We start from the raw sequence: 27718 nt of genomic DNA, 5'->3' as shown, positions 1-27718 counted from the left end.
TATTGAAAAAGAAGCAAATTGTTTACCACAGCTATGCAGATGACACCAAAATATACTTAGCCCTATAACCCAATGACTACAGCCCCATCGACTCTCTATGTAAGTGCATTGATGAAATTAACAGCTGGATGCGTCACAACTTCCTCCAGTTAAACGAAGACAAAACTGAAGTCATTGTATTTGGAAATAAAGATGAAACTCTCAAGGTTAACACATACCTTCACTCTAGGGGTCTAAAGACACAAAATAAAGTTGGGGTAATTTTAGAGTCTGACCTTAATTTCAGTAGTCATGTGAAAGCAATTAGCAAATCAGCTTACTACCATCTCAGAAATATTGCCAGAATTAGATTTTTTGTCTCAAGACAGGACTTAGAGAAACTTGGTCAATGCTTTTATCACCAGCAGGGTGGATTATTGCAATGGACTCATTACTGGAATCCCAAAAAAGACTATTAGACATCTGCTGCTCATACGGAATGCTGCTGCCAGAATTCTGACCAGAACCAAAAAATCTAAGCATTACTCCAGTGCTCAGGTCCCTACACTGGCTTCCTGTTACATTTAGAATAGATTTTAAACTATTGTTACTCGTTTATAAATAACTTCAATGTCTTAGGACTGAAATATATGACAGATTACCTAACTGTTTTTATTAAAATCACATTTATTTTATTTTATATTCGGTTAGATTTTATTTCTCGTTTATATATATACACAGTGAGGAAAATAAGTATTTGAACATCCTGCTATTTTGCAAGTTCTCCCACTCAGAAATCATGGAGAAGTCTGAAATTGTCATCGTAGGTGCATGTCCACTGTGAGAGACATAATCTAAAAAAAAAAAAAATCCAGAAATCACAATGTATGATTTTTTAACTATTTATTTGTATGATACAGCTGCAAATAAGTATTTGAACACCTGAGAAAGTCAATGTTAATATTTGGTACAGTAGCCCTTGTTTGCATTTACAGAGGTCAAACATTTCCTGTAGTTTTTCACCAGGTTTGCACACACTGCAGGAGGGATTTTGGCCCACTCCTCCACACAGATCTTCTCTAGATCAGTCAGGTTTCTGGCCTGTCGCTGAGAAACACGGAGTTTGAGCTCCCTCCAAAGATTCTCTATTGGGTTTAGGTCTGGAGACCGGCTAGGCCACGCCAGAACCTTGATATGCTTCTTACAGAGCCACTCCTTGGTTATCCTGGCTGTGTGCTTCGGGTCATTGTCATGTTGGAAGACCCAGCCTCGACACATCTTCAATGCTCTAACTGAGGGAAGGAGATTGTTCCCCAAAATCTCGCAATACATGGCCCCGGTCATCCTCTCCTTAATACAGTGCATTCGCCCTGTCCCATGTGCAGAAAAACACCCCCAAAGCATGATGCTACCACCCCCATGCTTCACAGTAGGGATGGTGTTCTTAGGATGGTACTCATCATTCTTCTTCCTCCAAACACGTTTAGTGGAATTATGACCCAAAAGTTCTATTTTGGTCTCATCTGACCACATGATTTTCTCCCATGACTTCTCTGGATCATCCAAATGGTCATTGGCAAACTTAAGACGTGCCTGGACATGTGCTGGTTTAAGCAGGTGAACCTTCCGTGCCATGCATGATTTCAAACCATGACGTCTTAGTGTATTACCAACAGTAACCTTGGAAATGGTGGTCCCAGTTCTTTTCAGGTCATTGACCAGCTCCTCCCGTGTAGTTCTGGGCTGATTTCTCACCTTCCTTAGGATCATTGAGACCCCACGAGGTGAGATCTTGCATGGAGCCCCAGTCCGAGGGAGATTGACAGTCATGTTTAGCTTCTTATATTTTCTAATGATTGCTCCAACAGTGGACCTTTTTTACCAAGCTGCTTGGCAATTTCCAGGTAGCCCTTTCCAGCCTTGTGGAGGTGTACAATTTTGTCTCTAGTGTCTTTGGACAGCTTTTTGGTTTTGGCCATGTTAGTAGTTGGATTCTTACTGATTGTATGGGGTGGACAGGTGTCTTTATGCAGCTAACGACCTCAAACAGGTGCATCTAATTTAGGAATAAATTAAATAAATGTAGTGGAGGTGGACATTTTAAAGGCAGACTAACAGGTCTTTGAGGGTCAGAATTCTAGCTGATATACAGGTGTTCAAATACTTATTTGCAGCTGTATCATACAAATAAATAGTAAAAAAATCATACATTTTGATTTCTGGATTTTTTTTTTAGATTATGTCTCTCACAGTGGACATGCACCTACGATGACAATTTCAGACCCCTCCATGATTTCTAAGTGGGAGAACTTGCAAAATAGCAGGGTGTTCAAATACTTATTTTCCTCACTATATATATATATATATATATATATATATATATATATATATATATATATATATATATATATATATATATATATATATATATATATATATATATACACACACACACACACATCGGACCAATATACATTATTGGACCTCAGCCATCCCAATAATGGACTCTTTTCTGTTGCGTTCAGGGAAACACTTTAGCTCCCTGAAAGCAAACACAGAGAGAATGAGGAGGAGTTTCTTTCCGCAGGCTATTCGCAGTTTAAACCAGGAAACACCCAGGATCTAAAAACTGGCCCACTCTCTCCATCATCACACTTCTTCTCTGTACATATCTCACCTTTTGCACCACGATACTTTAAACTCTGGACTCGCACATCACAGTGCACTTTATATTTTATACCACACCATACCGCACATGGACACTTTTTACGACATACTGCACATGGACACTTTAGACGACACCAGCATTGTGGAGGTGTACAATTTTGTCTCTAGTGTCTTTGGACAGCTCTTTGGTCTTGGCCATGTTAGTAGTTGGATTATTACTGATTGTATGGGGTGGACAGGTGTCTTTATGCAGCTAACGACCTTAAACAGGTGCATCGAATTTAGTCAAGTCAAGTCAAGTCAAGTTTATTTGTATAGCGCTTTTCACAACAGACATTGTCTCAAAGCAGCTTTACAGAAAACAACAGTGAAGGTGAATGGTGTGCGTTTGTCCCTGATGAGCAAGCCGTGGCGACAGTGGCAAGGAAAAACTCCCTTAGATGATATGAGGAAGAAACCTTGAGAGGAACAAGACTCAAAGGGGAACCCATCCTCATATGGGTGACATCAAAAGTTTGGTCATAAATCTTTCAACAATACAGAACAATTTGTGATCATCATAGATCCAGCATCAGCTTCTCCATGCCAGGGCCTTTAAACACTCGGCATCTACTTCTCCATGATCATCCATAGGTCCATAATCTTCACGAGGTGGGACGTGACTGGAGCTGGCCAAACCTCAGGATGTCTCGGGATGGGGAGAGAAAGAGAAGCAGTGGAGAGGAATTAGCGTAGCTGCTGTTCATGATATTAACAGCACAAGTTGATAATGTGCATGTGATCAGATGTTCTGGAGCACAAGGTTGTGATGTGATGTGTGTGATGTGTGTTATGTGTAGGCTTTGCTAAAAAGATATGTTTTTAATCTGCACTTAAACTGGGAGAGTGTGTCTGAACCCCGAACACTGTCAGGAAGACTATTCCAGAGTTTAGGAGCTAAATGTGAAAATGCTCTACCGCCTTTAGTGGACTTTGCTATTCTAGGAACTACTAGAAGCCCAGAGTTTTGAGATCTCAGGGAGCGTGACGGATTGTAGCGTGTTAAAAGACTGGATAGATACATGGGAGCCAAACCATTTAGTGCTTTATAAGTGAGTAGCAGTAGTTTGTAGTCTATTCGAAACTTAATAGGAAGCCAATGTAGGGACGATAAGATTGGGGTTATATGATCGTATTTTCTTGACCTAGTAAGAACTCTTGCTGCGGCATTCTGAACTAACTGAAGCTTGTTTATTAATGATGCAGGACATCCACCTAGTAATGCATTACAGTAGTCTATTCTAGAGGTCATAAACGCATGGACGAGCTTCTCTGCATCAGATATAGATAACATATTTCTTAGCTTAGAAATATTTCTAAGGTGAAAGAAGGCTGTTTTTGTAACTTGATTGATGTGATTTTTGAAAGATAAGTTGCTGTCTAAAATAACTCCCAGGTCTTTTACCGTTGAACTAGTAGTTACAGAACAACCGTCTAAATGCAGGCTGAGATGCTGGAGCTTCTGTGTACTATTTTTTGGGCCGATGAGCAAAATCTCCGTTTTATCAGAATTTAATAGCAGAAAGTTATGGGTCATCCAATCTCTTATTTCTTCAACACACTCAGTTATGCGAGCTAATTGAGCTGTATCGCCTGGTTTGGATGAAATATATAGCTGGGTATCATCAGCATAACAATGGAAGCTAATTCCATGCCTTCTAATAATATTTCCTAATGGAAGCATGTATATTGTAAAAAGCAGGGGTCCCAGAACTGACCCTTGTGGCACGCCATAATTTACTAGCATGTAGTGGAGGTGAACATTTTAAAGGCAGACTAACAGGTCTTTGAGGGTTTAGAATTCTAGCTGATAGACAGGTGTTCAAATACTTATTTGCAGCTGTATCATACAAATAAATAGTTTAAAAAATATATATTGTGATTTCTGGATTTTTTTTTTTTTAGATTATGTCTCTCACAGTGGACATGCACCTACGATGACAGTTTCAGACCCCTCCATGATTTCTAAGTGGGAGAACTTGCAAAATAGCAGGGTGTTCAAATACTTATTTTCCTCACTGTATATATATATATATATATATATATATATATATATATATATATATATATATATATATATATATATATATACATACACACACACACACAAACACACATGCACATGCACATGCACACACACGTGAGTAGCAGATAAAAGTTATTTTCCTATAACTCAAGCCCATGATTTAAATAAAGTTCTTAGGGTCCTGTAGGTTGAACTCATCCCTCGTTCCCAAAACTCAAATTCCTAACAAAGTTTTTTTGGTTAAGGAAATGATACAGGTACAGGTCTCTTGCTCTAAAACATCACCTTAATCTGTAAACCTCCTTCAGATCACTGGTGATCAGCTTACACCGATGTGGTGTAACATTATCACCACCTGACTAATATTGTGTTTGTCCACTTTTGCTGCTATAACAGTCGTGTCATATGGATCATTAACAGCATGAACTTCTTCAGCAGTTAAGCTACAGGAGCTCTCTGTGGTTAATGACAAAATTGACCGAATGCACCTCTGATTGACCCCAGGACAGAGACATGTTCAGATCCTCCTGGGAGAGACATGGCGATGCCCCTGTGCACAAAGCCAGGTCCATTAATATATATGCTTTATATATATCAGAGTGGAAGATCTCCCACTATAGAGCTCTGAACTTAACCCTATTGAACACCTTTGGAATAAATGTGGATACTGACTGCACCCCAGGCCTCTTCACATCACCTACATCACTACCTGACTTTACTAACATTATGAATTGTTGATTAAATCCTTGTGGATGATTGAATTTCCAAAGATCTTCACAAGCACACTCTAAAATCTAGTGGACCATCTTCCCAGAAGAGTGAAAGATATTAGAATAGCAAACAGGGACTACATTTTGAATGGGATGTCCAAAAAACACAATCTTATGGCCGAGTGTCCACAAACTTTAGAGTATAGATCCCAGTGTGTGTGTGTGTGTGCATATATAAGACTCACAGCAGGGTTTGTGTCCTTATGCAGTCATTCCTTTGACATGTCCATGATTTTAGTGACTTCTCTTCCTGCACATTTTGGGAAACACATCATTTATTTTTCATGCATTTTCTTCTCTCTCTCTCTCTCTCTCTCTCTCTCTCTCTCTCTCTATCAATCTCAAAAGGAATAAGCATAGCTGCTGTTTCTAATATAAACAAGCATTTTGCAATGCATTAGAATAGTCCAGTCTGGAGGTCATGAACGCATGGACAAGCTTCTCTGCATCAGATATAGACAACATGTTTTTCAGCTTAGCACTATATCTAAGGTGGAAGAAGATTTTCAAAAGACAAGTTGGTGTCTAACTACCAATTCTTTTACTGTTGAACTAGTAGTTACAGGATAAAATGCTGGAGCTTCTGTGTACCAGTTTTTGGTGTTATCAAAATATAATGATAGAAAGTTATGAGTCAATCAATCTTTTAATTCTTTAATACACTCAGTTAACCTGGCCAGGTGAGATGTTTTGTCTGGTTTTGATGAGATATACAAATGGGTATCATCAGCATAACAGTGAAGGCTAATCCTTTCCCAAGGGAACCATGTATATTGTGGAAAGGCAGGGGTCCTAGAACTGAACCTTGTGGCACACCATAATTTACTTGCAATAACCTGGATAGTTCTCCATTTAAAACATCGAGATCGTAAACAAAGGTGGGGGAAGCGTGGTGGAGTGAAAGCTAAGCTAAAGCTAACACCACATCGGCTCTCCTTACCCAGCATCTTCCCCGCCAATGTTTGGTCACTGGTAAAAAAAATGGAGGAAATTTGTCTCAGCATCACTTCGGAACTGTAATGTCATGATCTTCACGGAAACACAACGGCATTCCAGACAACGCTATTGAGCTAGCGGGACGACACACACTCCGGGTGGATAGGACATTAGATGGCTCCGGTAAGACCAGAGGCGGTGGATTGCATTTATGTTAACAAAGCTTAGTGCACAAACTCTGTTATTGTCGAGAGTCATTCTTCAGCTAACCTGGAGTTTCTCATGGTTAAATGCAGACCGTTTTATCTACCATGGGAATTCACCTTCACTATTATTACTGCTGCTTACATTCCCCCCGATGCTGATGCTAAGCTCGCTATGACAGAACTTTATGTGGCCATAAGTAAACAACAGACTGTTCACCCAGAAGCTGCGTTTATTGTTGTGGGAGATTTTAATCACTCAAAATTAAAGGCAGTGCTTTTAAAATTTCATCAGCATGTTTCTTGTCACACCAGAGGGAACAAAACTTTAGACCATGTATACACAAACATGACTGGAGCTTACGTTGCGACCCCCACCTGGAACAGTCAGATCACCTCTCTTTGTTTCTCACCCCCAAATATTCACCCCTCATCAACCGGGTAAAGCCATCAGTTAGAACCATCAAGGTGTGGCCCGCAGAGGCAGATTTCACATTTCAGGAAAGGGTTTCATACACAGACTGGAGTACAATTGCTGAAAACAGAAGTGAGATAAACAGAGTGATGAGAAAAGTAGGCAGGAGTACAAGGAGATGCGGCTGCAGTTGAAGAGGGATGTGGCGAAAGCCAAGGAAAAGGCATGTGAGGAGCTGTATGAGAGGTTGAACACTAAGGAGGGAGAAAAGGATTTGTTCCGATTGGCCAGGCATAGGGACCGAGCTGGGAAGGATGTGCTGCAAGTTAGAGCAATAAAGAATGGAGAGGGAAATGTGTTGACTAGTGAGGAGAGTGTGTTGAGAAGGTGGAGGGAGTATTTTGAGCAGCTGATGAATGAGGAAAATCAGAGAGAGAGAAGATTGGATGAAAGTGTCACAGGCCGGAGTGGCCTTCCCTCCACTTCACAACGTACCACCTCGAGGAGAGACACCAACAGACCAGACAAGGTAATTAACATCAAAAACTTGTATTTTATTTAGTTAAAATAAGTCCAATCTCAAACTAAAATCCACCGACTGATCCTCCTCTCTCTTCTACCGGGTTGCGTGGGAAGTTCGCACAACGATCCCTCTTCGGACGGACAGAAGCAAACGATGGAGCAGACACTGGTAAGGGTTCAGACAACAGTTCCTCTTTGGCCGGAAGTAGGTAATGGAACAAGCACCGATAAGGATTCGCACAGCAACTCCTCTTCGGCCAAAGATGAGTAATGGAGCAGACACAGGTAAGGATCCGCACAGCGGCTCCTCTTCAACCGGAGATAGGGGTTGCGGCAGGCACTGGTAGGAAATTGACAACAAGGGAAAGGGTTGCTCTTCTCACAGGACAGCATCAATTATTCGAGTGTCACCTCTTTTTGGGATAGGGGGGAAGGATCGGGCAGGGGGTCATCTGACGCAATACAATAGTCCGTCGTAGATGGCAACCGGGGAGCTCTCTCGTTCCCTCCACGGGACGCACCCGCTAGCTGGGGGCCACTTCCCTTCCACAAGCCGACGGCCGTTGAAATACAGCGACGGACAGTAACTTCCTCACAGAACAGTGATGGCCGTCTCCACTGGCAGAGGACGATTTCTCTACGTGCACAGAACAACCGTGGTGAGTACAGGATTTGACAATCAACAACTAGATCTCCTCACCACAGAGCAGTAGTGGCAGCATCCAATGGCAGAGGACAGTTTCTCTATGTTCACAGAACAACCGTGGTGAATACAGGATTTGACAATCAACAACTAGATTTCCTTACCACAGGGCAGTGATGGCAGCATTCAATGGCAGAGGGCAGTTTCTCTATGTTCACAGAACTACAGTGGTGAGTACAGGTTTCAACAGTCAACAGCTGGGTCTTCTTTCCACAGGACAGTAGTGGCAGCATCCAATGGCAGAGGACAGTTTCTCTATGTTCACAGAACAACCGTGGTAAATACAGGATTTGACAATCAACAACTAGATTTTCTTACCACAGGGCAGTGATGGCAGCATGCAATAGCAGAGGGCAATTTCTCTATGTTCACAGAACCACAGTGGTGAGTACAGGTTTCAACAGTCAACAGCTGGGTCTTCTTTCCACAGGACAGTAGCGACAGCATTCAATGGCAGAGGACAGTTTCTATATGTTCACAGAACAACCGTGGTAAATACAGGATTTAACAATCAACAACTAGATCTTCTTACCACAGAGCAGTGATGGCAGCATTCAATGGCGAAGGACAGTTTCTCTAGGTTCACAGAACAACAGTGGTAAGTACAGGATTCGACAGTCAACAACTGGGTCTTCTTACCACAGAACGGCGATGCATAGATCTCTCATAAATCCTCTTCGACTCAGACAGAATAGAGCTGCATTCCTGTACAGCATATGCTCAGCACACAGCAGTTAATTAATTTCAGTTTGACCTTCAGAACCCACGAGTAGTCAACTGGGGAACGGGCAGACACAAAATTACATTTTCCACACCAGTGCACAATTCAGTCACTTCAAATGATCACACGTGTTCACTTCACATTAGACACTGCAACTCACATCAACTCACAGTGAATAGGGTCTCTTCTCGTGGTCCCGACCAACTCTCTCCGCTCAACTGACAAACTGTGCATCCAAGCTGTGTAGGTGGTTGACTATGGGAACACAACTGACATTGAAAGGCTTCACAACAGAACTCTGCATACAGTCTTTCCCGTCCTTTAAGGATCTGCCCCCTCGTGTACTGCTCGACGGGATCAACAGATCAACAACCAAAGATTTCCTCCAGTCTGCATCAACCCCAAAGATTTCGCTCCAAAGTTTCTCCCCTCCTACACATCAACCGGATCCTTTTATAATCCCCCTCACAAATCCATATCCCTCGTGGCCCAATCTCTGCTCATTGCCCAGCTGCCACTCATTCCCTCATTAGCAAGCTCCGTCAGCCTGTTTACACGGAAAAGACCCGGAACCGTTCTGGTGTTACATTAAACTCGCTCCCACTGGAATCAAGAATGGGGAAGGACAGTTCCACTTATTCGTCACCCCGTGACATCCTCTCCCACCAATCCGTTCTAGTCCCTAGAACGAGGCCCAAGGAGCCAGTCTCCATATCTCGCAGGGGGCTGCCCTCTGTTGTCCCGTTGGGAACGTCTTGGTGGCGAGGCGGGGTCTTCCCCTCTTGGTTCGACGTTCAGGCCCCTTGGAACCACTGCCCAACCTACTAAGGGTGGCCTAGGTGCCACCGGGACAGTCGGAGCTTCTACTGTAGGCTTTGGATAGTTTGGATAGGGGCGGATTAAATTCCGATGTATCACCCGCTCCGGGCCTGACTTTCCCTCAGGGCGGATGGTATAAACCAGCTGGTCGGGACGTTGTTGACTTTGTACCACATAAGGCAGGGCCTCCCACCGATCACTCAGTTTGCCCTTTCCTTGGCGTCGATTGTCCCGTACCAAAACTCTCTCCCCGGGCAATAACGGAGCCTCTCGGGCCGTCCGGTCATACAACCGCTTGTTCTTAGCAGAGGCTATGTTGATTCGATCAGTGACCCGTTCGTACGCCGAGTGGAGTCGCTGATGATGTCTGCCTACCCAATCCGTCAGATCATCTCCAACCCCAGCTGTTCCAAGTAGTAGATCTGTGGGGAGACGCACATGTCTCCCAAACATCAGTTACGTTGGAGCATAACCAGTGGTGCTGTGCACACTATTGTTGTAGGCCTGTACCAGCGCGGGAAGACTATCGACCCAATTACTCTGACGATCCGTATCCAACGTCCCCAATAGGCCCAGCAACGTCTGGTTGAACCGCTCACACCCTCCGTTTTCCTGGAGGTGATATGGCGTGGTATGCGTCTTTTTACACCCATAGAGCTGGCACAACTCCCGTACAACCTCAGATTCGAAGTTTGGCCCCTGATCCGAGTGAAGAGTCTCTGGACACCCAAACGGCTGGAATACGATCTTCCACAGGGCATTTGCATTAGTGGTGACAGTCTGGTCTAAGGTAGGAATGGCCCAATCATATTTTGTGAACAGGTCAGTTACCACTAGAATGTTCTGGAAGCGATCTATCGGTCGACCCAACGTCAAGTAATCCATGGCCACAATGTGTAAAGGGGCCCTGGCTCATATGGGGGCCAATGGGGCTCGAACCCCTTTCCTCGTCTTGAAGAGCGTGCAGCGTGGGCATTTCTGGATAAACAAGTTCACAGACGCCTCCATCCCTGGCTAATAGAAATTTCTCCGCAACAAAGACACCGTCCTCTCTTTCCCTTGATGTCCTAACTGGGTATGGTAAGCCCGTAAAAGGGCTTGAACCTGCCCTTCAGGTACCACCACCTGGCCTACAGTTTCACCCAGCACGGGGTCTCAGATGGATCGGCAAACCACCCCCTCTCTGAGATAGAGCCTCTCCCACTGCCCAAGGAGTTTCTTCACTACCCATGTCTGGGCTCGACGCTCCACCACCTCTGGCCATAACCCCTGCGTCAGCCAGGACCATATCTTCATCAACTCAGCATCTCCCTCCTGCCTTTCCTTCCACCGCTGCGGATCCCAGCCCCAACTAACGGGGACTGTCTCTTGCTGGTGCCCAGGTGCTTCCATCATCCCACCATAAGCCCCACTTCACACTCCTCCAGCGGCTCCAACAGACAACTTTCGGCCTCAGGGAGTCTAGACAACACATCAGCATTAATGTGCTCCCGGCCCGGTCGATACTGGAGTTGGTAGTCATAATTAGCCAGTTGCGCTACCCACTGTTGTTCAACTGCCCCCAACTTAGCTGTTCGTAAGTGGACCAAAGGGTTGTTATCAGTTATTACGAGTACCTTGGCTCCCCACAGGTAATCCTTAAATTTCTCGCTCATGGCCCACTTCATAGCCAACAACTCAAGTTTAAATGAACTGTAATTGGAATCATTTCGTTCGGCGGGGTGAAGACTTCGGCTTGCGTAGGCGATGACCCGCTCCACTCCCTGTTGCCACTGGGCCAATACTGCTCCCAGGCCAAGGTTACTAGCATCGGTGTACAGAACAAAAGGCTGGGTAAAGTCTGCATATGCCAAGATCGGAGCCTGTAATAGCTCTTGCTTGAGCCTCTGAAAGGCCACATCACATGTGGAATCCCAAGCAACAGGAGGGGACCCACGACCGCGGGGACGGCCTGAACCCGCCAGAAGCTTTTTAAACGGTTTGGCGATCTTGGAGAAGTCTTTAATAAATCGCCGATAATACCCTACGAAGCCCAGGAAGGATCTCACTTGCCGCACTGTCTTAGGCGCACTCCATCCTTGGACAGCTGATACTTTTTCGGGGTCCGCAGAGACTCCAGAGGCACCCACGCAGTGGCCCGGAAATGTCACTTTTTTGCGAAACAGTTGGCATTTGTCCGGCTGTAGCTTCAGTCCGTACTTCTCCATCGCCTGGAACACCTGTTCTAAATGTTGGAGATGGGATTCAAAGTCCGGGGAGTAAACAATGGCATCGTCTAGGTATACTAACGTAGTGTCCACCAGCTGGCCACCCAGACACCACTGCATCAGTCGTTGGAAAGTGGCTGGGGCGTTGCAAAGGCCAAAGGGCATCCGATCCCACTCAAAGAGCCCAAAGGGAGTTGTAAACGCGGTCTTTTTTCTATCTCCCTCCTCCACCTGCACCTGCCAATACCCGCTGGCCAGATCTAAGGTGGAATACCAGGCGGCTTGAGTCAGGCTGGTGAGAGAATCCTCGAGCCGCGGCAGCGGAAAGGCATCCTTCTTGGTCACTTGGTTCAGTCTACGGTAATCTACACAGAACCTCCAAGCACCGGTCTTCTTTCGTACCAAGACGATAGGGGCCGCCCAAGGGCTGCTGCTCTCACGAATGATCCCCTTCTCCAGCATCCCCAGCAACAGGGTACGAACCTCGGAGTAAAGAGTGGGTGGCACCGGACGATATCTTTCTCTGCTTGGTGTAGCAGCACCATGAGGAATCTGATGTTTCACAGCGTCAGTACGGCCATAGTCTTCATCGTGTGTAGAGAATAGGTGCTGCCACTTCGCCAAGAATGCCTGAAGCTGTTGCGTCTGCCTCTCTTCCAGCCCTCTCCCCGCAGGGATTCCCCTAAAAGATGGGCCGGCATACCCTCCCTCAAGGAGTCCATGGGCTGATTCACTCAGGGCCACCTCGACCACCGTAGAGCTCACTTGACAGAAGTTAACTCCTCCACCATCCCTCACTTGCTGGGGGCCCACCGAGGTCACTCGGGCCAATCGTTGATGGCGATACAAGTTAACCGGATAAGGATGTACATTCCCTATCCTCACGACGACTCGGCCCCGCCGAACAGCGGCCAAACCTCGAGCCACCTCCACCACTTGACAATCCAAATGGGGCTCCACGAGCACCCAATCTTCTGGTCCAAACATCCGAGCGGGCAACCGAGCCCAAATCACAGCTTCACTCCGGGCCGGGACAGAAAGAGCATATCGACAAGTAACCCGGCCTGTGCCTTCACGATCTTCTTGGGAACTGGCCGTATGAACCCGGCGACAATCTGCAACAATACATTCCCACTCACGTATCTCGGGGCAGTTCGAATAGGCCTGGTTTGGAACAGTTTCTCCCAACACTCTGAAATGACATTCATGCCCAAAAGGGCTCGATGCGTCCCCAAACAAGGGTCCCGGACGACCACAACTCCTTTCTGTGGTACCGTAATCCCATGAATCTCCAAGTCCGTGACCAGGTATCCAACATAAGGAATGTCTAGACCGTTTGCTCCTCGCAAGGTGAGCCAAGGGGCCTCCGCCTCCTGTAAACATTGAGCATTGAACAGTTCTTTAGACAAACTCTCGAAAAATAGAGTAACTTGGGACCCGGTATCCACTAGACATCGGACCTTGACACCGTTCACCTGAATCTCCCCTGCGAACCCCGGCAAGAACCGCACTGGCAACTATAGTGTCCCGGCTCTCCACAGCCATTACAAATCGGGCGACCCTGCACGTCCCATTGGAATCTAGGGCCAGCAGACCGAATTGGACGCCTTCCTGGGTCTCGACACCCGTCCGAGTAAGAACGCTCTTGAAGCAAGGGCAGCAGATTTGGCCGCTCCCGGCGAAACTCCTCCAGAAAGGTCTTGGACAACTCTGTCATTTGTTCCCGCACCTCCTTCATGAGTTCTGCACATAGGGCCTGATTCCAATCGGACGGCCCAGGAAGAGTGGAATCGATCGTTCGTCTGGCGGCCATACAAACGGAGGGGTCCGCTGTCTCCGCATGATCCATCTCCAAAGCCAGGGCCTCCCTTCGCAAATCCTCGAACGTCAGCTCAGGATCTCGGCGGAGCTGTACACGCAAGCTCTGACGAAGGGGCCCTCCCGGAGACCCAGGAGAAATTGGTCTCGCAACAAGGTCTCTTCACCACCCAGGCCATGGTCACGCCTCTCTTTCAGCCTAGTAAACTGCGACCGCAATCGTAGAGCAAAGGCCCGTTCGGTTTGCTTGGGTTCTTGTCCGGAGGACTCAGTTCTTTCTTCTCTCTATGGCATCACCATACTGCCCGGTCAAGAAGTTATACACAGCTTGTGATGTAGCTCGAGTCGCTTCTGGTGCGGCCTGCACTTCTCTCCTGGCTTCTCCTTCAAGTGAATTCAAAACGAACTGTAACCTCTGTGGGGCACTCAATCCCTGGAGTCCCGCCAGATACTCAACCTGAGCCTTCCACTCCGATAAGCTCAATTCCGACCCGAGTCCTCCATATAGTTGGGCACAAGGGGCTCCCATAAAGATGGGCATAACTTGGGGCCGGGCCGCAGGCAATTCTTCGTCTGCCATAAGAGATCTCTGGTCGCTCAACTCAATGTGGAAATCCTGCCGACTACGCCAAATCTGTCACAGGCGGGGGTGGCCTTCCCTCCCCTTCACAACGTACCACCTCGAGGAGTTACCCAGAGACACCAACAGACCAGACAAGGTAATTAACATCAAAAACTTGTATTTTATTTAGTTGAAATAAGTCCCATCTCAAACTAAAATCCACCGACTGATCCTCCCCTCTCTTTTACCGGGTTGCGTGGGAAGTTCGCACAACGATCCCTCTTCGGACGGACAGAAGCAAACAATGGAGCAGACAATGGTAAGGGTTCAGACAACAGTTCCTCTTCGGCCGGAAGTAAGTAATGGAACAAGCACCGATAAGGATTCACACAGCAACTCCTCTTCGGCCAAAGATGAGTAATGGAGCAGACACAGGTAAGGATCCGCACAGCGGCTCCTCTTCAACCGGAGATAGGGGTTGCGGCAGGCACTGGTAGGAAATTAACAACGAGGGAAAGGGTTGCTCTTCTCACAGGACAGCATCAATCATTCGAGTGTCACCTCTTTTTGGGATAGGGGAGAAGGATCGGGCAGGGGGTCATCTGATGCAATACAATAGTCCGTCGTAGATGGCAACCGGGGAGCTCTCTCGTTCCCTCCACGGGACGCACCCGCTAGCTGGGGGCCACTCCCCTTCCACAAGCCGATGGCCATTGAAATACAGCGACGGACAGTTACTTCCTCACAGAACAGTGATGGCCGTCTCCACTGGCAGAGGACAATTTCTCTACGTGCACAGGACAACCGTGGTGAGTACAGGATTTAACAATCAACAACAAGATCTTACCACAGAGAAGTAGTGTCAGCATCCAATGGCAGAGGACAATTTCGCTATGTTCACAGAACAACCGTGGTGAATACAGGATTTGACAATCAACAACTAGATTTCCTTACCACAGGGCAGTGATGGCAGCATTCAATGGCAGAGGGCAGTTTCTCTATGTTCACAGAACCACAGTGGTGAGTACAGGTTTCAACAGTCAAAAGCTGGGTCTTCTTTTCACAGGACAGTAGTGGCAGCATCCAATGGCAGAGAACAGTTTCTCTATGTTCACAGAATAACCGTGGTAAATACAGGATTTGACAATCAACAACGAGATTTTCTTACCACAGGGCAGTGATGGCAGCATGCAATAGCAGAGGGCAATTTCTCTATGTTCACAAAACCACAGTGGTGAGTACAGGTTTCAACGGTCAACAACTGGGTCTTCTTTTCACAGGGCAGTAGTAGCAGCATTCAATGGCGAAGGACAGTTTCTCTAGGTTCACAGAACAACAGTGGTGAGTACAGGATTTGACAATCAATAACTAGGTCTTTTTACCACGGAGCAGTGATGGCAGCATTCAATGGCGGAGGGCAGTTTCTCTATGTTCACAGAACCACAGTGGTGAATACAGGTTTCAACAGTCAACAGCTGGGTCTTCTTTCCACAGGACAGTAGCGACAGCATTCAATGGCGAAGGACAGTTTCTCTAGGTTCACAGAACAACAGTGGTGAGTACAGGATTTGACAATCAATACCTGGGTCTTCTTACCACAGAGCAGTGATGGCAGCATTCAATGGCGAAGGACAGTTTCTCTAGGTTCACAGAACAACAGTGGTAAGTACAGGATTCGACAGTCAACAACTGGGTCTTCTTACCACAGAACGGCGATGCATAGATCTCTCATAAATCCTCTTCGACTCAGACAGAATAGAGCTGCATTCCTGTACAGCATATGCTCAGCACACAGCAGGTAATTAATTTCAGTTTGACCTTCAGAACCCACGAGTAGTCAACTGGGGAACGGGCAGACACAATATTACAGTTTCCACACCAGTGCACAATTCAGTCACTTCAAATGATCACACGTGTTCACTTCACATTAGGCACTGCAACTCACATCAACTCACAGTGAATAGGGTCTCTTCTCATGGTCCCGGCCGACTCTCTCCGCTCAACTGACAAACTGTGCATCCAAGCTGTGTAGGTGGTTGACTATGGGAACACAACTGACATTGAAAGGCTTCACAACAGAACTCACTGAACGCCGGGGCGGCTTCACCACATCATAGCGGGTAGCGGGCACTACAGGCATTAACTTCCTAATAGGACTGGCAGATAACACTTATCTGTTCGATGAGATAACGCAGTTCAATCATACCACTGCTCTCCAGCTCTTCCTTCTCTGCATACAGTCTTTCCCGTCCTTTAACGATCTGCCCCCTCGTGTACTGCTCGACGGGATCATTAGCTCATTACCTCATTAGCAAGCTCCGTCAGCCTGTTTACACGGAAAAGACCCGGATCCGTTCTGGTGTTACATTAAACTCGCTCCCACCGGAAACAAGAATGGGGAGGGACAGTTCCGCTTATTCGTCACCCCGTGACATCAGGATTAGTAAGGAGGAAGTAAGAGCAGCGATTAAAAGGATGAAGAGTGGAAAGTCGGTTGGACCAGATGACATACCTGTAGAAGCATGGAGATGTTTAGGAGAGTAACAGTGGAGTCTTTACCCATGTTGTTTAACAAGATTCTGGAAGGTGGGAGGATGCCTGAGGAATGGAAAAGGAGTGTGCTGGTACCAATCTTCAAGCGTAAGGGAGATGTGCAGACCTGCAGTAACTACAGGGGAATTAAGTTGATCAGTCACCCAATTAAGTTATGGGAAAGAGTAGTGGAAGCCAGGCTGAAAGAAGAGGTGACCATCTGTGAGCAACAGTATGGTTTCATGCCGAGGAAGAGCACCACGGATGCCTTATTTGCTTTGAGGATGTTGATGGAGAAGTATAGAGAAGGACAGAAGGAGCTGCATTGTGTGTTTGTGGATTTAGAGAAGGCGTACGACAGAGTGCCAAGAGAGAAGTTGTGGTATTGTATGAGGAAGTCAGGTGTGTCAGAGAAGTATGTGAGGGTGGTGCAGGACATGTATGAGGACAGTGTGACGGCAGTGAAGTGTGCAGTAGGAACGACAGACTGGTTCAGGGTGAAGGTTGGACTGCATCAAGGATCAGCCCTAAACCCTTTCCTGTTTGCAGTGGTGATAGACAGTTTGACGGACGAGGTCAGACAGGAGTCTCCCTGGACTATGATGTTTGCGGATGATATTGTGATTTGTGGTGAGAGTAGTGAGCAGGTTGAGAAGAGTCTGGTGAGGTGGAGATATGCGCTGGAGAGAAGGGGAATGAAAGTCAGTAGGAGTAAGACAGAGTACATGTGTGTGAATGAGAGGGAGGGCAGTGGAGGGGTGCGGTTGCAGAGATAGAAAAGGTGGAGAAGGTGGAGGAGTTCAGGTATCTGGGGTCAACAGTGCAAGGTAATGGTGAGTGTGTTAGAGAAGTAAAGAAAAGAGTGCAGGCAGGGTGGAGTGGGTGGAGAAGAGTGACAGGAGTGATTTGTCATAGTAGGGTGGAGACATAGTAGAGAGACATAAGTTATATTGGTAGAAGAATGCTGAGGATGGAGCCACCAGGTAGGATGAAAAAAGGAAGGCCAAGGAGGAGGTTCATGGACGTGGTGAGGGAAGACATGCAGGTAGTTAGTGTGAAAGAGGCAGATGTAGAGGACAGGGGGGTGTGGAGACGGATGATCGGCTGTGGTGACTCCTAATGGGAGAAGCCGAAAGAAGAAGAAGAAGATGTGGATGTCACTATGACATTACGTATCACCTGCATGAACACTGTTGCAGACCCCTGCAGTTACACCCCTTTATAGCAACGGTGTTTCCTAATGCCAGTGTCCTCATTCAGCAGTATAGCGCCCTCTGCACATCTGCATTACAACACGTTGTTCGGGAACGCTTTGAGGAACATGACTTTTTTTGTTGTTGACATTTTGAATGTTTGCATGCAGGTGCAATTCTTAAAAAAAATTCTAAGCAGGAAAATTCTCCTGAATCACCAAATAAAAACATAAAACCTCTGATATTTACTTTCATTTATATCAGACACACACTTTACTAACCGCAAACTGCTAATAAACTTGTGATTAAAATCAGTATATAAAGAAAGATCTTCTGCATGGTGAAAAATGTTCATCTTCAGCAAAGACTGAAATCAATTTAAGATATAAAAGAGAGAGTTTTTACCTGCTGACCCTGATAAAATCAATAACAATAACTATTTTTCAAATGAGCAAAGGTTACATTTACACACGATGCCTGAAATGCATCTGATTTACGGTAACTCTGCTTGATTAACCCTTCACATGGTTTAATGCAGAGACCCCATAGGTCCAGGATCAGGTACATTCCCTATCATGTACATTCATAAACACATGAGAGAATTCATTTCTTTCCTGAAAATAAGTGAATAAGATCACTGGATAGCGGACCGGGAGCAGAATTTATAAGTTTTCTGTAAATGTTTTGGTGTTTGTCTTTCCTAAAACACTCCTCGAAACTAATATACACTGTTAAAAAAAATAATAAATCTGTAAAAAAACGGTAAAAAGACTGGCAGCAGGGCTTCCAGAGATAATCTGTTAAATTACAGAAATTACCATTTTACAATTTACAACATACACATGTTCCACTGAGACAATAATCCAAAAGCTAAGCTGGAAAGGTTCATGTACATTTATATAACTTACTGTGACTTAGCTGCTTCATTGTAGAACACAGGGTTGTTACTGTCTGGAACTGTCTAAGCTTCTAGCACATTTTCACAATCCAAACGATTCAATATGTAATGACAGTTTACTTCTCCAGCCAAGATCTACTTTCATTCAGTGTTTCACCCTGCAGCTGTCGTTATGTGACTCTAAAAAATACTGCACATTTCAACTTCAAAACTACATTTAACAACAGAAATGCGCAGTCACTATAAAATGTGCTTCACATGTTTGAAACACGTCCCTTAATCAGCTTGATGTCTTCTGTAGTATCCTCAGATTCTTGTAATGAAAAAGCGCGTTATTATCTTAAACATTTCCCAGAGGAACAGCCTGAAACTAATTCAAACCGTTGTAGGCGGAGCTAATTCGGCGCCAATTTTTAATTTGTGTCAGTATGCGCAAGCGTGGATCCGAACCAAAATCTTCTTATTTTTCTTTAATGGCGGTTTGGGAACCAACTAGCAGGATGATCTGAGCAGCGTTGGTCTAGGAGACCAGGAGAACCTGTGCAAGGAATCCAAAAAGTGTTTTGTTGGTTGGCACTATTGATGTTTTTAAGTGCAGGTTGAAGGTTGTTTTTGTAATTTATTGTATTGTTTTTATTTATTTGATGATTTTAAAGAAGCTGATTATTTAGAGTTCTTTACTGTTTAAAATTGTTAACATGTGAGGTTTTTTAGTTAGAAAATATAAAAAAATGGGAACTTTTCATACTGGACCAATGCATTATTTTTAATAAAAACCTAATCTGTAGTATTTCAGTGCAGAACAGAGTTCTGTGTAATTTTTCAGACATTATATTTTATTATATTTAATTAGATTTTTGGATATTGTAGGAATTGTTAATAAAAAAATTATTAATAAAAAATAATAAAAAAGCACAAAAACCTAAATTATTAACTTTTTGTTTACTGGGACACGGGCAAATACCACATTTTAATTTATAATAATTTAGGGTGAAAAACCGACATATAATGTCTTTATGAATGATAATATGTAGTTAGGACCTATGGTAAAATAATATAATGCCAAATAACTGTTAATAGAAGCATTTATTTGCAAGACAAGCTTAAAAGAGTAGTACAGGGGTGGTCACGTGACACTGATCAAGATGGCAGCTTGAGAGTTTTGCTCTGCTTTAGAACTCCCTATTTTTTTTAATTCCACCCTATTTTCTACATAATTTGTACTTTCTCGATAGCGTTGAAGGACATGGAAAGTGGTGGGGATAAGGATTTTCCTATTTTTTCATCTACAAGGTCACAGAAAAGTAAAGAGAAAAAGAAAAACACCGCCGCACGTGATGGAGAAGGGGAAGAGGCTAGCGCTAGCCCGCAATAGGACACTTCACTTATTTTGAGTGAAATTAGGGCTGTGGGCACGCGGCTAGACGGTATTGAGGGACAGTTAGGAAAAATTGCCTCCTCTGTTGCGGTCTTTGAGAATGCGTTCACTGCTCTCACGGTACGAGTCACTGACACCGAGTTGCGTAAAACTACAGCCGAGCAACGGATCTCTGCAGTGGAAGACACGGGGAGTGCCCATAGCAATCAGATGGCTAACTTGCGTGCTACCGTGGAGCAACTGCAAGCTAAAGTGGATGATCTGGAAAACCGGGGTCGCCGTAAAAACATGAGGATTGTTGTGCTCCCTGAGAAAGCAGAAGGCATTGAATCTCTGACTACTTTTTTGCAGTCTATGTTTCCGGTTTGGCTTCAGCTTCCCACAGGTTTCCCTGCTATCGAGATCGAGAGAGCGCACAGAGCCCCCCTTCCGTCTCAATTAACACCGAACGTGCCGCCGAGGAGTGTTATTGTCCGGTTCCTCTGCTTCCAAGTAAGAGAGGCGGTTTTGAGAGCTGCCAGGAAGACACCGGTAAACCATAGTGGTGCCACGATACACTTTTTCCCAGATTTATCGGCGGAGATTGTGCGAAAATGGCGGGCGTTTGGAGGCGTGTGTAAGAGAATGGTGGATCGAGGGTTATACCGTGGCTTTGCTTATCCAGCTAGACTCCGCTGTTTACACAATGGAAAGATCATTTTGTTTGACACTGTGGAGGCAGCTGCTAACTTTCTGGACACAGCCAGGTGATCTTTTGCTTTTCTGTAGACAATAGGGTTATTTCCGTTTTTTCCCATTCCTTCAGTCACTTTGAGGGCATTTCATGTTTCTCCTTACTGAACTTGAACACATTTATATGGCTTTTTCAGTTTGTTGCAGGACCACTCGGTGGAATTTTGTTTTTTGGGCAAACTTCGGTTCTATATTTAGGACTGTTATGCTGGTCTGCACTAAAGTTTTTTACTTATTTATTTTTTTATCTTTTTCCTTTTTAGTTTAAAAAAGCCAGTTAATTACATGTCCACAACTATTTTTTTATTTTTTTTAATTTTATTTATAGGTGGTATTTAATTGATATTTTTTCCTGTTAAGGTAATTTAGGGTGGACTTTATTTGTTTATTTCTAGGAGTTTTTTTAGGGGGTTCCTTCTGTCTGTCGTGTTTCTGGGTGGTCAATGGAGGTGTTGGTGGATGGTGGGTGTGACGAGTTGATATGTGAGCCCTATCGTTTGGGGGTAGGGCAGAGGGGGGAGGGTTGGTGGGGGTTTTTGTTTATGTTTAGGAGAGCCGGTTATATTACAGAGTTATGTTGTCTTAATCTTACTTCTGTCAATCCACAGCATTTAAATACTTTAAACAGCACTGATGTATGTCTGATCTGACTAGGGTGGTCACATGTAACGTGAAGGGCATGGGTAACATAGTCAAAAGAAAGAAAGTTCTGACATTCTTGAAGCAGGAAAGGATAACTATTGCACTCCTACAGGAGACACATTTGTCGGACGCAGAACATTTAAAGCTTAAAAGGGACTGGGTTGGGGAAGTATATTTTAGTTCTTTCTCGTCAAATAAACAGGGCGTGGCCTATTTTGATACATTAAAATTTTCCTTTCATCTTAGAACAAGTTGAAAAAGATCCTGAAGGCAGATTTGTTCTGATTACTGGTCACATCTTAGGAAAACCTCCTACTGTTTTAAATGTGTATGCCCCAAATGAGGACAGCCCTGACTTTATATCAAAGATGGTCCTATTGTTTAATCACAAGTGTAATGGCCTGGGGATTATGGCTGGGGACTTTAATTGTGTCATGGACGGTAGGTTGGACAGATCATCCTTCACAAGATCATCTGCCCGTTCTTCAAGAACTCTGCAAAATATGTGTCACGCTTCAGGCTTAGTGGACATATGGAGAGAGCTACACCCAGGGGTCAAGGATTTTACATTTTATTCCTCTCCCCATAATGCTTATTCCAGGTTAGACTATTTATTCTTGCCTTCCAGATTTGTTAATTGTGTGAGATCCTGTGAAATCGGTCCAGTGGTTCTTTCCGACCATAGCCCAGTGTATTTAGATTTAACAGGATTTTCAACCCCAAAATTTCTTACTGGAAATTTAATAGTTCTCTCCTTAATGACAACGCGTTCTGCCAGTTTCTTGAAGATAAAATATCCCAGTACTGGCAGGATAACGAATTCTGTCCAGTGGACAGCACCACTAAATGGGATGTGGCTAAGGCCACCTTAAGGGGCCACATTATCTCTTTTACCTCGTAGCGTAAGAAACAAAAGGCAGAGAACAGGAAAACATTAGAGGAGGAGGTCAAAAGATTGGAATTGATTCATAAACTTTCACCCACGCAAAACAACTGGAATCTTCTAATCGGTGCCAGGTCTAAACTAAACTTGAACTATTCCGAACATGTGAGGAAGTTAGTGATGTTCAGCAGGCAAAGGTTTTATCAGTTTGGGAATAAACCCAGTCATCTCTTGGCATATCAACTTAAATGTGAACAGGCTGAAAGGTCAATTAGGGCCATTGAAACCGCTGAGGGAGTAATTTCATATGATCCTGCTGTAATAAACTCCAGTTTTGAATATTTCTATGAGAATCTGTACACCTCCTCTTGCGCACCCCAAGACCCTGCCACTTTTTTGGATAGGATACCCCTACCCTTAATCTCAGACGAGGACCGGGCCTTTCTCAATACCCCTCTGACAAAAGGTTGAAATCTTTGCCGCTATTCAGTCTATGCCTAGTGGGAGGGCGCCAGGGTTGGATGGCTTTCCTCCGGAATTTTACCAAAGATTTTGGCATGTGCTGTCCCCTATTTTCATGCCGGTAGTTGATAACCTTTTGGAGGACAGTCTTACTCCAGATTCCTGGAGGACTGCTTCTATTAGCTTGATCCTTAAAAAAGGGAAGGACCCGTTAGACTGTGCCTCGTATCGCCCAATCAGTTTACTTAATGTAGACTTCAAAATTGTGGCAAAAGCTTTAGCTCGTCGCCTGGAGAGGATTCTACCCAAAGTTATTAAACCAGACCAGACTGGTTTCATTAAAGCACGTTATGGTTCAGACAATGTTCGTCGTCTGTTGAACATAATACAGCATCTGCCCCTTTACCAATTTCTTTCTTTGGAAGAATTAATACGATCAAAATGAATGTGCTCCCCCGTTTACTCTACTTATTTCAGTGTTTACCCTGTTATTTGGACCAGAACTTTTTAAGGATCTGAATGCAGCTATTGGTAAGTTTGTATGGAACAATAAAAAACCTAGGATTAACCTTGCTTCTCTTTTGAAGCCGAGGGAGTGTGGGGGTGGCTCTTTGCCCAATGTGCGGCTATTTTTTTCGGGCTGATCAGATTAAACAAATGCTTAGGTGGTTTTTGGATGATACAGACTCCTTGTGGGTCAGTATGGAATCTTTTGCATGTGCGCCAAGACTGCTAACGTCCCTTCCGTTTATTAATAACTTTAAGGAGGTCTGCCCAGTAGCTGGGAATTTTTTGCTTTTGAACACACTTTTGGCTTGGGATGATGTCAGGAGATATCTCAATGTCCCCAAGAATTTGTCCATGCAATCCCCGATTGCTTTAAACCCTGACTTCCTTGACTCGTTAGCCGGTATTGGCCTTCTGGCCTGGGCAGAAAAGGGTATATCTACTTTGGCTGATTTATTTACAGGAAAGGTGTTTAAATCTTTTGAGACGCTTAGGATAGATTACCAAATTCCCAAAACAGATTTTTTCAAATTTCTCCAATTGTGGCATTTTATTCAGTCTGGAGTGAGACAGGGGAAAATTCGCTGGGAACTTTCTGATGTTGAAGATAACCTTCTTCTTCCGGGGGCGCTAAAGGGACAGATTTCTTATCTGTATTCTCTGTTATCGGAAACCTCTTCTCCTTTGGACTCTTTGAGGAAGGTTTGGGAAAGGGATATGGGCCAGTCATTTACTGATGACGAATGGCTCTCTATACGAGAGGAGGTTTTTCATAAATCAATCTCAAGCTCTGTGCATGAACAAAACTTCAAATTTATATACAGGATAACTCTTACCCCAGTACGCCTCCACAAATATATATGAAATAGGAACGTTGATGCATTTATTTTGGGACTGTAAGAACATCAAACCTTTTTGGCAGGAGGTACATGATTTGGTTCAGAAGACGCTGGGTAGACAATTTATTTTGTCTCCAACTATTTATTTACTAAACTGCAAAACATCACTGGATTTCTCTACTGACTCGCAGTCTTTGTTAAATATAATTACTTATCTGGCGAAGAAATGCATACTTATTCTATGGTCATCACCAAAGGTACCGACTTTGAAGATGTGTTTAGCACAAATGGCTAATCTTCTCCCTTTGAAAAAAATTACGTACGACTTACAGAATAAGTCCGATGTATTTTGGCGGATATGGGCCCCTTTGTGGGATTTACTTACTCTGCAGGCGAGACCCTAGCCCTGATTTATGTTTTTCTTTTTTGTGTTTTGTTTTGTTTACCCATCTGTAGTTGTTTCCATCCTGTTTTGATTTGCCCTTTGCCTTTCCATGGTCACTTTCCCGTATTAGCGTTATGTTGTTGTTATTAATATGCTTGAGTGTATGCTGTGCGTGTTGACTGATCGGCTCTGTTGTTGTTTTGTTTTAACGAAAAATAAATAAAAAATATACAAAAAAAAAAAAAAAGAGTAGTACAAAAAACAATGCATAATTTTACTGTATGTAAAAACACTATTATTTGACAATAACTTCGCTTTAACCTTCATATGATTAACTGTCTTCAATGGTAATAAAAACACTGACTTAATGATTACAAGAATAATCTGTAAATTTTAGATATCATTCTATGTAAAAAATACAAATTACTCTGTGAAAATACAGCTCATGTCTTTAAAAAACAGAAAACTTCTATAATATCAAAATACAATACATTTTTGATAAATTTAAGGACGGAACGTTAAAATACAGAAAATATATTTAAAACAACAGGCATTTTGTTGTAAGTTTAAAAAAAATTTAATTTCATTTAAAAAAATACAGACATTTAACTGTAAAAAACTTTTTTTAACAGTGTATATATATATATATATATATATATATATATATATATATATATAGTTTTAAGAAGTGTTTTATTGAAACAAATCCCTATCATAAAGCTTTATTCCTTTTTTTTTTATTTGATACAGATTTGTCTTGAAAAAATCTGTATCAAATAAAAAAAAAAGGAATAAAGCTTCTTGAAGTTCTTGAAGATCTTGAAGTTTACTCCTCACTGCTCCTGCTCTGTATTATATTGTGCAATAGTTTAAACACACACACACACACACACACACACACACACACACACACACACACACACACACACACACACACAAACAAATGTGCTAAATTGTAAGGATCTGACCATTTGCCCAAATAAATTATTTTCTTCTTATATCTTTATTTTAGTTTATATTGTATATAATTATATTTAATATAAACTAAAATAAAGATATAAGAAGAAAATAATTTATTTGGGCAAATGGTCAGATCCTTACAATTTAGCACATTTGTTTGTGTGTGTGTGTGTGTGTGTGTGTGTGTGTGTGTGTGTGTGTGTGTGTGTGTGTGTGTGTGTGTGTGTTTAAACTATTGCACAATATAATACAGAGCAGGAGCAGTGAGAAGTAAACTTCGGGATCGCAGCTTATCTGTAAAGTTTGTTTTTTCCATTTTGTTGAAACACCCCCTCCTCCCCATGTCAAGTCAAGTCAAGTCAAGTTTATTTGTATAGCGCTTTTCACAACAGACATTGTCTCAAAGCAGCTTTACAGAAAACAACAGTGAAGGTGAATGGTGTGCGTTTGTCCCTGATGAGCAGCCGTGGCGACAGTGGCAAGGAAAAACTCCCTTAGATGATATGAGGAAGAAACCTTGAGAGGAACCAGACTCAAAGGGGAACCCATCCTCATATGGGTGACATCAAAAGTTTGGTCATAAATCTTTCAACAATATAGAACAATTTGTGATCATCATAGATCCAGCATCAGCTTCTCCATGCCAGGGCCTTTAAACACTCGGCATCTACTTCTCCATGATCATCCATAGGTCCATAATCTTCACGAGGTGGGACGTGACTGGAGCTGGCCAAACCTCAGGATGCCTCGGGATGGGGAGAGAAAGAGAAGCAGTGGAGAGGAATTAGCGTAGCTGCTGTTCATGATATTAACAGCACAAGTTGATAATGTGCATGTGATCAGATGTTCTGGAGCACAAGGTTGTGATGTGATGTGTGTGATGTGTGTTATGTGTAGGCTTTGCTAAAAAGATATGTTTTTAATCTGCACTTAAACTGGGAGAGTGTATCTGAACCCCGAACACTGTCAGGAAGACTATTCCAGAGTTTAGGAGCTAAATGTGAAAATGCTCTACCGCCTTTAGTGGACTTTGCTATTCTAGGAACTACTAGAAGCCCAGAGTTTTGAGATCTCAGGGAGCGTGACGGATTGTAGCGTGTTAAGAGACTGGATAGATACATGGGAGCCAAACCATTTAGTGCTTTATAAGTGAGTAGCAGTAGTTTGTAGTCTATTCGAAACTTAATAGGAAGCCAATGTAGGGACGATAAGATTGGGGTTATATGATCGTATTTTCTTGACCTAGTAAGAACTCTTGCTGCTGCATTCTGAACTAACTGAAGCTTGTTTATTAATGATGCAGGACATCCACCTAGTAATGCATTACAGTAGTCTATTCTAGAGGTCATAAACGCATGGACGAGCTTCAGGGTTTCATAATCAAAGTGATTACATGAAGTGGAAGAGGAGTTCTGCAGTGTGTGTGTGTGTGTGTGTGTGTGTGTCTATAAAAGCTGGGGTACTGCTCACTAATACACTTCCTCAGACAGAACCAGGACCAGCAGGCAGGATGCGTGTGGACCTGGTGTGGCTCACGGCTGCACTTCTTATTTACTGTGTATTTGTCTTTTTTTCCACATTTAGCTTGTGTGCTTGAATTTTTCAAACATGATCACAGTGATCACGCAGCATCACGTGTCCTCGCTCGTGCTCCCTGTGAAACATCTGCATGGCTTTCACACATTTATGAAAAATAAATAAAATAAATAAATATATGTGTATAAGTGCTTTGTTTTAATGGTTGTAATTGAATTTAAATGCATAACTTTACAATGCACTGGAAGACGAATGTATTTTTTTTATGTCTTAAAAAAAAAAAAATGTAACAGATGTAGATAATAAAATAGATTTTTTTTTTTCCCCGACATTTCCTTTTTACAAACTAAAACGTATACAGTTAAACTGCTGTTTAGATTGCAT

At 43.6% G+C, this 27718-nt stretch overlaps 1 protein-coding gene and 1 long non-coding RNA gene across 3 annotated transcripts in view; one reads left to right on the top strand and one right to left on the bottom strand.

Moving 5' to 3' along the window:
* The window catches only part of LOC310715876 (complement C3-like), a 90827-nt gene that overhangs the window by 35539 nt on the left and 27570 nt on the right, over positions 1–27718 (top strand). The gene's annotated exons all lie outside the window — the stretch shown is intronic.
* LOC310715930 lies at positions 7569–8680 on the bottom strand. Its single transcript, XR_014530448.1, has 2 exons — positions 8579–8680; positions 7569–7897 (listed from the first exon to the last, which is right to left on the bottom strand). It is a non-coding gene; the product is annotated as an uncharacterized lncRNA (long non-coding RNA).

Source organism: Silurus aristotelis (genome assembly GCF_946808225.1).
Source record: "Silurus aristotelis genome assembly, chromosome: 20".
Taxonomy (NCBI): domain Eukaryota; kingdom Metazoa; phylum Chordata; class Actinopteri; order Siluriformes; family Siluridae; genus Silurus; species Silurus aristotelis.
This window is presented reverse-complemented; position numbering and strand designations above follow the sequence as displayed.